Source organism: Euphorbia lathyris, chromosome 10 (genome assembly GCF_963576675.1).
Source record: "Euphorbia lathyris chromosome 10, ddEupLath1.1, whole genome shotgun sequence".
In the NCBI taxonomy this organism is placed as follows: Eukaryota; Viridiplantae; Streptophyta; class Magnoliopsida; order Malpighiales; family Euphorbiaceae; genus Euphorbia; species Euphorbia lathyris.
This window is the reverse complement of record NC_088919.1, coordinates 33494059-33506174: the sequence shown is the minus strand read 5'-3', so window position 1 is coordinate 33506174 and position 12116 is coordinate 33494059. Positions and strand designations below refer to the sequence as shown.

Sequence of the window (12116 nt, the reverse complement as noted above, 5' to 3'; positions counted from 1 at the left end):
TTCAGTTTCGGTTAAACCGATATTTTTTATAGAATAACCAAACTAATAATCGATTATACCTAAATTAAAACCAAATCGAATCAAAGAGTAAAAATAATTGAACCAAGGTTTTGGTTTGGTTATCCATTTGGTTTACTGGTTATTTTGCTCATCCTAGATATTGTTGCGAAAGGTTTGGAACTTTTGAAGCCCAGTAGGCGTAGGTAACATTATTGAATCTTAAAGCCCTAGTCTCTTTGGAAATGAAGAGAGAGATTGGGTGGGGAGAGAAAGATAAACCACAAATTTAAAATGAATTTTTGCACAAAATGACATGTGAATGCCATTCTTTGTCCTATTAAGCCAGGCCCTCCCTCCCCTCAATGATTATTCCCTCCCTCCATCTCCAAACCCAACGGCTATATTCAACGGTCCTTTTCCTGCTATAATACAAAAAACCTCACTCTTTATATGTAGTTGTCTACACCGTACTTGACATCATCTGTTGAATTGAAAGAAACAAAAGACAATGGAGGTTCAACATGTCACTAAGAAATCTTCAGATGAGCTACTCAGGAAATTTGCTGAATTAGCGGAAGATAACTGCGTTAGGGTAGTCAAGAGGCGGAAGAGAAAACCTAAGCCTCACCCTCATCCTCACCCTGGGTCTGTAGATCAAGTTGAGAGAAAATCACTTCTTCTTCCTCAGGTTACTAGAAAGTCTCTTATTCTTAAGCAACTTCGAATCGGAACATCTCACCTTCGATCTAGAGATATCAACAACAAATCTATCTTCCTTGCACTTGAAAAGGTACCTTTCTTTCTTTTTGCATTTTCATATTCACATCATACCAAAAATTAGGGATCTAATTAATTGAATGTATGTATGTATATATGCAGACTTGGCGTAAGACGTTGGAAGGAGCTTCAAGAGTACTTCTGGATAAGCATTACAATCGACACAAGCGCTTAATAACAGACAGTAACTGCTATTGTTAGAAACGACTCAAGTCTGGTTGACTATTGTGTTTCACATTGTCTGGGTCTTAGGAGAGTTCTTTGGCGATGGTGACCAACTTTGATAAAGTTATAAAGTCTAGATCTTGCATCATTATAGCGAATTAGGCAAAATTCTTGTAGTAATTAACCAATTTGTTTGAGTTTTATCAGCATCCGTTCCAACTTCCTCTGTCTTGAAGAGTAGGTTTTTTTTAATTAAATATTTGTGGTTATTCGAAGATTTTCTCATTGTATCATCTTTTCTGAGACGATCATTTTGTTTATACTAAAGGCTTTATGCAGTCATGCCTCTATACGTGGATTCATAAAATGACAGCATTATTCTTTCCCACTCATCCATTTTTTTTGTAGCATTTAATTATATATCTACGGATTGGAGTTAGGCAGAAAATAGTTCACATGCTTTTTGTTATCTTTAAGATGGAATGCATCTTTTTAAATCAAATCATCTTTATACTTTCTGCTCGAAGCATGTGTTACCTTAACACTTTTCACTTGGCAGGCAATATTGTTGCTTTGCATGGAAAGGAAACTGGTGCTGGCGACTTCTTGGTTCTAGACGTTCTTGAAGCGGGCTTGCCACCACAGATAGAGCGCCCAATTGAGTCAACTATGGCATTTTTATTTTGCATTCTTTGCTCATCATATTTCCATGTTGATGTAAACTATATGTCATTTGTTCCTGTACTGTGAAAACTCGTGGTTGCGTATGTGCATTTTTGCAAGAATCTAGTCTATCTGTGCTGCTTTTGGAATAAAACCACTGTGCAAACCGGATGTTAAATTTGTAGAGAAAAGAAGTATTATGAAAATTCTCTGAAGCTTACACTAGATTGGCTTGAACCATGTGATAAGAAACATATTTGGATGTAGATCTGTATGCCTTGGGAGGTCGTTATGTCAAGTTAATATATTGAAATTTTCAGTTTTTTGTTTGAAATTCATACTCCGGTCTTTTTATGTCTTTTTAGGATTATTAAGTTGTTCTTTTTTATATGATGTTTTGTATTACCAATTCAATTTTAACAATTTTAACTCAAATTTGCTCTTATTTATGGTAAGAGAGAGGTTGGGTATTAATGCAAATAATTCTAATTAAGCCATACTATTTAAGAAGAATTTTTTTGCATAGAAAGTAGAGTTTTGGGAGAGAAGTATTAAGTATTAGTCATTTTAATAGTCTCATTACTATTTTATTGGTCATGGTAAAAAACCTTAAACGACATTTTGTTTTTTTGGAGGGAGCACTTGATAGATTTACCTGGAAGGTCAATTACCATTCTTACACTAGACTTTTAAACTTACTCATTAACATCTGGAATCACATCTCAAATTCTAATATAGTTTTTTTCTTTTTTCATGTTGTATTTTTACGTTTTATACACATTGCCTTGAAGTATTAAACTGCAACTGTGCACAGGAGAGGATAAATATGTTGTTTTTGTTTCTGGACTGAGCGTTGGGAGCAAAGCTTCTAACCCCCTCCAGTTTCAGCTTCTTGTGGATCATATAACAGGACATCTAGGTGATGAAAAGGTTTGTGCTGCTTTTTACATCCAATTTATGCTACAGTCCATCTTATTGCTTGTATTTTCCCAACTTATTTGATTCTACTCTGAGCAGGAGCAAGGCATTGCTGCAGAGATTGTTCATGTTGTGATTGCAGGGAATTCAGTTGAAATTCCTCCGTGGACCTCTAAATGGACAGGTGGCAATTCTTTGTTTCCTTTCTCATTTTAGCCAATGTTAACTCTAGATGATCTTATTTCCATGCCATTTTATGATATCCTATGTTATTGGGATCTCAAATTCTTTTGGTTAGAAAATGTGTACTTCTTGTTTATCATTTCATTTTTCAATGTAAATTGGGTGTTCTGTGTAGTGCTAGGGAGAACTATCCATTCCTTTGTGGATTCTGAATTACCATCGCAGCTTTTGTAGTTTCTCTTATTATTTATTAGTGAACTAAACTAAGATGCTGGAAGGATGATTTAGATCAAATTCTCTTGGGGTTTCTAGCTTGCTCGGCTAGGTTTCCAAAACCGGAGTTGTTCCAATTCTTTCTGCATGAATTTTTTTTGGATCCCATCCTCTATCACCTAGACATGTCAACAATTTATCCCTTGATGATTACTTTTGCAGAATATGGCTTCAAAAGATCAATCAAGACTATCTGAGCCTCTCAAAGAGCTAGATATATTTTTGTCTCAGGTTGCATTCTTTATTTACTCAATGAATTAAAATTGGCCTTCTGTTCTGGTTTTTCTTTTCTCATCTGACTGACCTTATCTTGGTCAGTTGCTCACTGTTTTTGTTTAGATTGCTGCAGGCGTGTCTTTGGATATAATGCCTGGAGCCAATGACCCAGCAAATTTTGCCTTACCTCAGCAGGTTACATTATAATAGCAAATATACTATCAGATTTTCTTTTTACCTTTTGTTAAATTCCCCTCTCTTTCAGCCTCTGCACAGATGCCTTTTTGTTGGATCAGCTGTGTATAACACTTTTAGGTCCTGTACTAATCCTCATTGTTTTGAGCTTGATAACATCAGGTAAAATTGCAGCATTCCATTTAGTGATGCATTTTTTATGAGTTTTTGAGATCCGTAAAACATCAACCTGTAGAGCAATTTTGTTGCAGATTTCTTGGAACGTCAGGTCAGAATATTGATGATCTGGACAAGTATTCAGAGGCAAATGATAGGCTTGAGTTTATGGAAAGGACATTAAAGTGGAGGCATCTGGCACCAACAGCACCCAATACACTTGGTGGGTCATACATGGTTAGCTACACACACACATACACATACATATACATATACATATATATACACTTTGTAAATCAGGATCTATTGTAATTAAATTTTACATACTACGTGAGTGGATCTTCAATAGTTCACCACTAATGTGTTTCAGGGTGTTATCCTTTCACTGATAAAGATCCTTTCCTCATTGAGAGCTGTCCTCATGTATATTTTGTTGGTGATCAGGACAAATATGGAACTCGCCTGTTAAATGGTATGGGCTTCTTGTTAACACAAATATTAAATGAACTATTTCCATACTAGTTTTGGTTTTTAAATACAAATTCTTTACTAGTTAAGGGGTAACAAGCAGCTGTTTGTTTCTCTCAAATAAAAGATAGACTAATGTTCATCTGAAAGTGCAGGTTCAGAAGGCCAACTGGTGAGACTCATTTCCATTCCAAAATTCGCAGAAACTGGAGTGGCAGTCGTGGTAAAATTCTATACCTAGTGATGCTGAAATATATTCACGGGATAAACTGACCTTGAAATCAAGATAGATATAACGTTTATTGCTTCTGCTATGCATGTCTTGCATAATTGTGTTGGGAAGAATAGGGGGTGATACATCAGTTTATATCTTACTTCAACAAACCAACAATGTGATTGTCCCTGTATGATATGATAATGATATGTAAATAAAAAGAAACAAAAGAAAATTGCATGTTAAAGGGGAGAAGGTACTTAAGTATGTTTTAGAGAAAATAATCTTTCACTGTCAGTGTGATGTTGTTTTGGTTTCTTATAAAAACAAATGCATAAGCCGTGGGGAGTGAAATTAGGAATAGATAGTTGTTTATGCAACTAAAAGGGCGGCCCGGTCGCATTACGCGTCCCCGCTGAGCGAGGGTCCGGGGAGGGGTCCCACCACAAGGGTGTATTGGGGGCAAGCCTTCCCTTGCCAATTTAATTGGCAAGAGGCCGCTCCTAAGACTCGAACCCGTGACCTCTGGTCACACGGCAACAACGTTTTACCGTTGCGCCAAGGCTCGCCCTCTTAGTTGTTTATGCAACTAATCCCTTTAAATAAAACATCAATGTCAGCCATTTTTGCTTTAGGTTATGCCCTTGTCTTACCACGTAACAACACCTAACTTAGATTCAATTCCCTATTAGTAAAACCAAAGTAATAAAGATAGTGGAATATACGTTTTCAAGTGGGACTGAGAATAGGACTTCTTTTCTGTTAATTATTATTTTGATCTTATTAACGAATTGACAGGTAATTTTATTTTCATCTTAATTTGCAGCTTAAAATGAGAAATCTTGAATGCCATACTCTCAGTTTTGGAACTGAGATCGACTCATAATGCGATATGGTACAACATTTATATTACATTTGGCATTAATTAGATTGGTAGTTATCTGAACAATGACTGCTGATTCAGAAAAAAAGAAACGCTGTACACTTTGACAAAGGCAACATAAATTGAGTGCCCCAATTAAAATATTGCTTTTGATCGTATTGGATCTTTGCCGTCGCTACAGTGATTGTATGCTGGAATTTTGTAGGTACATGGTGGAACCTGCCTGCCCTGTCTGGGTCTTTTCTAGCTCACATTGTTATATGGACATAATTTTGATAAGATATGCTGACCTGCCAATATAGGGGTACTAAATGAAGCATCTTATGAAACACTGCGAAAGGTCCATAGAGGATTTAATGTTGTATTTTAACCTTAATGATTTGCATGGATAATGTAGAATTTGATTTCAACTTTTTAACTTAAAAGAATAAGACCAAGAATCCATTAATGATTTTCATCCTAACTTTTTTTTCCATTTTAGTATCAGAACTCAGAAGTCATTTTGTTTGCATCTAAGACCAACTCTAATGGGGGTATTTTGTTGTTATAATCCTACATTGTTAAGAGTGGTTATTACCAAAAGTTGTTTGTTACAAATTTAAGTAACATAGAATGCCAAACTCCTTAAAATCCAAAAAGTAGAAATTTGAGGGACACGACAGCGCTAATGCACCAGATCCGACATGTGGAGTACACACGCCAGGTATGGCGCGTTAGGCGCTGTCATTTCCTTCAAATTTCTGCTTTATAGATTAGGTTAATTACGGTTTTGATGCTGTTGATATCTATTGTTAATTAAAATATTTTTTTGATCCCAGAATTTTTTTAAAAATTATGTTTTCTAATGGGATGTTACTTAGACTTTGTTACTTTTCCCTTCATAAGTCACAATGGTTGTTACCAACCATTGTGGATGTTCTAAAAATGCAATTTCATAGGCAAATCAAATAATGTAATGTTCTTAACTGAGTTTGATGTTTGATTCAGTGCGTTAAATTAGCAGATTAAGGTTTTAATCAGTAATCAAAAAGCATACAACCTATGCGACAAATTTGGCATATAGTTGAAGATTTAGAAAAAAGTTAGAATATAAATAGAGGCAACGCTTGAGGTTGAATTGAAATTAGCTAGCTATATTTTCAAAATAGAATAGGCAGCCGAATATTAATTAACTGATTTTTTTTGGTTCGGTTCAGTTACTAACTGAATAATCGAAATATATAAATTTTTAATTTAAATATTTAAAATTATAGATTTTTGTACAAGAAAATATATTTCTTTATGAGAAAAACGTTGTAATTTTTTATAAATTTGAATCTAATTGAAGTTAACATTGATTTAGCATATTCAAAGCACACATGAATATACATTTGGGTTTACAGAATATAAAATAAAATTATGATTTTTTTATTTATATATTAAACTGATATTTTTTTTGGAATAACCAAGCTGATAGCCGATTACCGAATTCCGTCTAAATTAAAACGCAATGAATCAAAGAATAAAAATAATTGAACTAGATTAAGATTTTGGTTCGGTTATCGGTATAGTCATCAGTTACGGGTTATTTTACTCTAAAGGTAGTGTTGCGAAAAGTTTGGAAGTTTTGAAGCCCAGTCCGTAGGTAACATTGTTGAATCTTAAAACCCTGGTAGTCTCTTTGGAAATGAAGAGAGAGACGAGATGAGAGTGTGGGTGGGTGGAGAGAGAAAGATAAACCCCAAATTTAAAATGAATTTTGCACAAAATGACATGTGAATGCCGATTCTTTGTCCTATTAAGCTAGGCCAGCCCCCCCCCCCAATGGATTATTCCCTCCATCTCCAAACCCAACGGCTATATTCAACAGTCCTTTTCCTGCTATAATACAAAAAACCTCACTCTCTATATGTAGTTGATTATTCCCTCCATCTCCAAACCCAACGGCTATATTCAACAGTCCTTTTCCTGCTATAATACAAAAAACCTCACTCTCTATATGTAGTTGCCTACACCGTACTTGACATCATCTGTTGAATTGAAAGAAACAAAAGACAATGGAGGTTCAACATGTCACTAAGAATCTTCGGATGAGCTACTCAGGAAATTTGCTGAATTAGGGGAAGATAACTACGTTAGGGTAGCCAAGAGGCGGAAGAGAAAGCCTAAGCCTCACCCTCACTTCTTCTTCCTCAGGTTACTAGAAAGTCTCTTATTCTTAGGCAACTTCGAATCGGAACATCTCACCTTCGATCTAAAGATATCAACAACAAATCTATCTTCCTTGCACTTGAAAAGGTACCTTTCTTTCTTTTTGCATTTTCATATTCACATCATACCAAAAATTAGGGATCTAATTAATTGAATTTGGCGTAAGATGTTGGAAGGAGCTTCAAGAGTACTTCTGGATAAGCATTACAATCGACACAAGCGCTTAATTAACGATGTTCTTTAAACTAGTCTTTTCTTTCACAAATTAATTACCACTTGTCCAACTTTTGTATTGTTTATATTACTTACAATCTAATTCTTTCACCAGATGGAATACAAAATAAAAGATTGTAACTTGTTACAATTTCTTTCATTTCATTATAAACATCCATATAACATTAATCTCATATGTCTCATTGTACAATTATTTTTATTATTTTTTTAAATAAAATTCATTAATAAGAATCACATAATAGCAATAGGGAAATGAAATCTAAAGCGATAGGACCCTAATCCATAACGACGTACAATAGATCTAAATTCATCTAAACCTTTGCATCATATTCCACTGTAAATTCATCTAAACCTTTGTTCTTAACCCAATTTAGTGTTTCTTTTATACCCACAGTCTCTCCCTCTTTTTGAAGGAAATTTCCAGCAATCTTCACTATTTCGAATCACTGCTCCAATACCCAAGGAACCCTAGCCCGCAATAATCAAAGCACCAACATTCAACTTGAGCATAGGATGGAGGCTTAATCCAAGCCCCAAGACCAACGGAACTATGTAGATGGTCTTGCAAACATTGAAGTTAATAGATTGGGTATTCTGCAAGTCTCTAAGAAACGAGCAAGCCAATTGAAACACAACAAACACAATCGGTTATGGTCTTTCCAAACCAAATTATTCATGCTACACCATAAACTCCAAATGAGTGAGGTTGTTGAGTTTTTGTGATTTAACGCTGGAAGTTTATGTTTGAAATAGTTATAATATAGTTCTAATTTTGTTGTTATTTTATAGGAATATATCTCTAGCTGTTTTGTAGTAGATTTCTCTCTCAAGTAGTTGTGTTTTAGCAGTATAGGTAACTGTATATCAGCTCTTAATAAAATATTCGATTATTTCCCTTCCATATTGTTTTACGTTTCTTCTCTCAAACACCAATAGATTCGGATTTTTCTTTTTCTTCAGTTTCACCTCCACTATTTGATGGAACAAATTATCAGATATGGGCTATGAAGATGGAAGCTATCTTAATGCCCATGATTTATGGGAAGCTGTGGAAAATTAATATGAAATTCCTGAGTTACTAGCGAATCTAACTTTGGCTCAACTCAAATCTCGTAAAAAGAAGAAGCTAAGAAAATCAAAGTCTAGATCGATTTTGTTTACTGTTGTCTCGTCTATTATTTTTAACAGGATAATGACGTTAAAAACTACAAATGAGATTTGGGATTTTTTAAAGCAATAATACCAAAGAAGCAAGAAGATCAAAGGGATGCAAGCAATCAACCTGATTCGAGAATTCGAATTGCAAAGAATGAAGGAGGAAGAGACCATTCAGGATTATGGAGATAGGCTTCTCAGCATTGCAAATAAGGTGAAACTTCTCGGTACTGATTTCGTCGATTCAAGAATCATTAAAAGATTCTTGTCACCGTTCATGAAAAATTTGAAGCAACTATCAGCTCCCTTGAAAACTCAAGAGATCTGACAAACATTGGCGGAACTGTTGAATGCACTCCAGGCTCAAGAACTGAGAAGGATTATGAGGCAAGAAGGTTCTGTAGAAGGAGCTTTGCTGGCCAAAACTCAGAACAATTATGGTGGCAAGAACAGGAAGAATAAGAAGGACTTCAAGGCAGGAAACTCAATCAGCAATAATACCAGCAGCAGTAACAAAAACTCTTAAGATTTTCCACCATGTCCTAATTGCAAGAAAACCAATCATCCACAAAAGAATGTTGGTGGTGGCCATATGTAAAATGCAACAAGTGTGGACAATTGGGACATGTGGAAAGAATATGTAAGTCTTCATAACAGCAAGGAAAAGCAAAAGTTGTTATTGAACAGGTTGACGATGAGGAGCTTTTTGCAGTATCTTGCCTTACTACTTCAAGCTCAACAGAAAGTTGGCTGATAGTGGTTGTACGAACCACATGACTTATGATCAAGATTTATTCAGATATCTTGATACAAACTACACCACCAAAGTCAGAATCGGAAATGGAGTGAAAATAGCAGTAGCATGAAAAGGAATTGTAGCAATCAAAGGTTGCACAAGTTTGAAACTAAATTCAGATGTTCTTTATGTTCCTGAAAATTGATCAAAACTTATTGAGTGTTGGTTAGTTATTGGAGAAGGGATGTAAAGTTCTCTTTGAAGATAAAAGTTGTTTGATTAAAGATTCAGATGGAAAAGAATTGTTCAGAATTCAAATGAAAGGTAAACGCTTTGCTTTGAATTTGATTGAAGAAGAACAAATTGATGTGCACAAGGTTGAAGATAATACAATGCTTTGGCATAAAAGAATGGGGCGACATTTCCATCATAATGATTGGCTTTATTTGAAGAGAAAGAATCTTGTGCAAAGGCTGCCAGAATGAGAATAAGAGTTATCTGAATGTGTTGCTTGTCAATACGGCAAACAAACAAGATTGCCTTTCCCAATAGGCAAGTCTTGGAGAGCATCAAATAACCTGCAATTGGTGCATACAGACATGGGAGGACCTCTGCAAACACCATCTCTGAATGGAAGTAAGTACTATATTATTTTCATTAATGATTATACAAGAATGTGTTGGATTTATTTTATGAAAAATAAGGCTGAGGTTGCTGACATCTTTTACAAGTTTAAAACTTGGGTGGAAACTCAAAGTGAAAAAAAATTACAGATATTACGATCCGATAATGGAACAGAATATGCATAAAAAAGTTCAGAAAATTTTGTAAAGATGCAGTCATAGAACATCAATTTATAGCTCCTTACATCCCGTAACAAAACGGGGTCGTGGAGCGCAAAAATAGAATAATCTTAGAGATGGCAAGATGCTTGCTTTATGACAATGATCTTCCTAAGAAATTCTGGGCGGAGGCAGCCAATACTGCAGTATTTTTGCTGAACAGATTGCCATCTAAAGCTCTTTTAGAAGAAACTTCATTTGAGGCTTGGTATGGTTTCAAACCGAAGTTGTTGAACTTGAAAATTTTCAGTTGCTTGTGTTTCTGTTACATTCCTCAGGTTAAGAGAGATAAACTTGATAAAAAAAAGCAGAACCATGAATCTTTATAGGCTACATTTCAACATCAAAAGCTTATAGAGTTTTCTTACCACAAAGCAACAAAGTTATTCTTAGTAGAGATGTGGAATTCTTTGAGACAAAAAAACTAGAGAAAAGAAGAGAAGTCGGTTAAGTTTCAGGAGGAGAGTGAAGATGATGTTGATGATCAGCCAGTTAGAGGAACTAGATCACTCTCTGATATTTATGAAAGATGCAATGTTGTTGTTATGGAACCTGTAAACTATAAAGAGTTGCAATTAATTCGAAATGGTTAGTTGTAATGAAGGAGGAGCTGAATATGATTGAAAAAACCTAGACATGGGAGTTAGTGAAGAAACCCAAAGATAAGAAAGCCATAGGAGACAAGTGGGTGTATAGAACCAAACTCAATGTTGATGGTTCTATCAACAAATATAAGGTGAGGCTCGTTGTGAAGGGTTAGGCTCAAATGATTGGGGTAGACTTCTCATAAACCTTCGCTCACGTTGCTAGGCTGGATACTATAAGGATGTTACTAGCTATTGTTGCACAAAAGGGTTGGGTTATACATCAAATGGATATTTAGAAGAAGAAATATTTGTAGAGTAACCTGAAGGATTTGTAGTTAAAGGACAATAGGAGAAAGTATATCGCTTGAAGAAAGCCTTGTATGGCTTAAAACAAGCGTCAAGGTTTTGGTATAGTAGAATTGATGCACACTTGATAAGCTTAGGCTTTGAAAAGAGTCTAAGCGAGTTCACTTTATATGTCAAAAAGATTGGTGATGAAATACTTGTTGCCTCCTTGTATGTTGATGATTTATTAATAACAGGAGGTTCAAAGGAGCTGATTGAGGAGTTCAAAGAAAGAATGAAAGATGTTTTTGAAATGACTGATCTTGGAAAAATGACATTTTTCCTTGGTATGTAGGTGCATCAAAATAATGGTGAACCCTTTGTATGTCAAGAAAAATATGCAAAGGAAATTCTAAGAAAATTCAAGATGGAGGACTGCAAGTGATCTGCAACTCTACTGAATCAAAATGAGAAATTTAGCAGAGAAGATGGAGCTGAAAAAGTTGATGATAAAATGTACAAAGACTTAATTAGATGTCTGATGTATTTGACTACAACTAGGCCTGACATTATGTATGCAGTAAGTTTGCTATCAAGATACATGAATTGTGATAGTAAAATTCATTTTCAAGCAGCTAAAAGAATCCTTAGATATGTGAAGGGCACAGTTGGTTATGGTGTGAAGTTCCAACATGTGAATAATTTCAGTCTTCATGGAAAATTTTCATCTCTATGGCTATTCTGGTAGCGACTGGACTGGAAGTGTTAATGACATGAGAAGCATGTTAGGGTACTATTTCAATTTTGGTTCTGGATTTTTTTCATGGTCTTCAAAGAAGCAATAAGTCATAGCACAATTAACAGCGGAATCGGAATACGTAGCTGCTATTTCAGCAGCAAATCAAGCTCTTTGGCTGAGAAAACTTATGATTGATTTGCATATGGAATAGAAAGATAGCACACTGATTCTTATTGA

At 35.1% G+C, this 12116-nt stretch overlaps 1 pseudogene; it reads left to right on the top strand.

The window, feature by feature from the left end:
- Window positions 1–274: 274 nt before the first annotated feature.
- Window positions 275–5568, top strand: LOC136208820 (DNA polymerase delta small subunit-like; annotated as a pseudogene).
- The last annotated feature ends 6548 nt before the right edge of the window (window positions 5569–12116 follow it).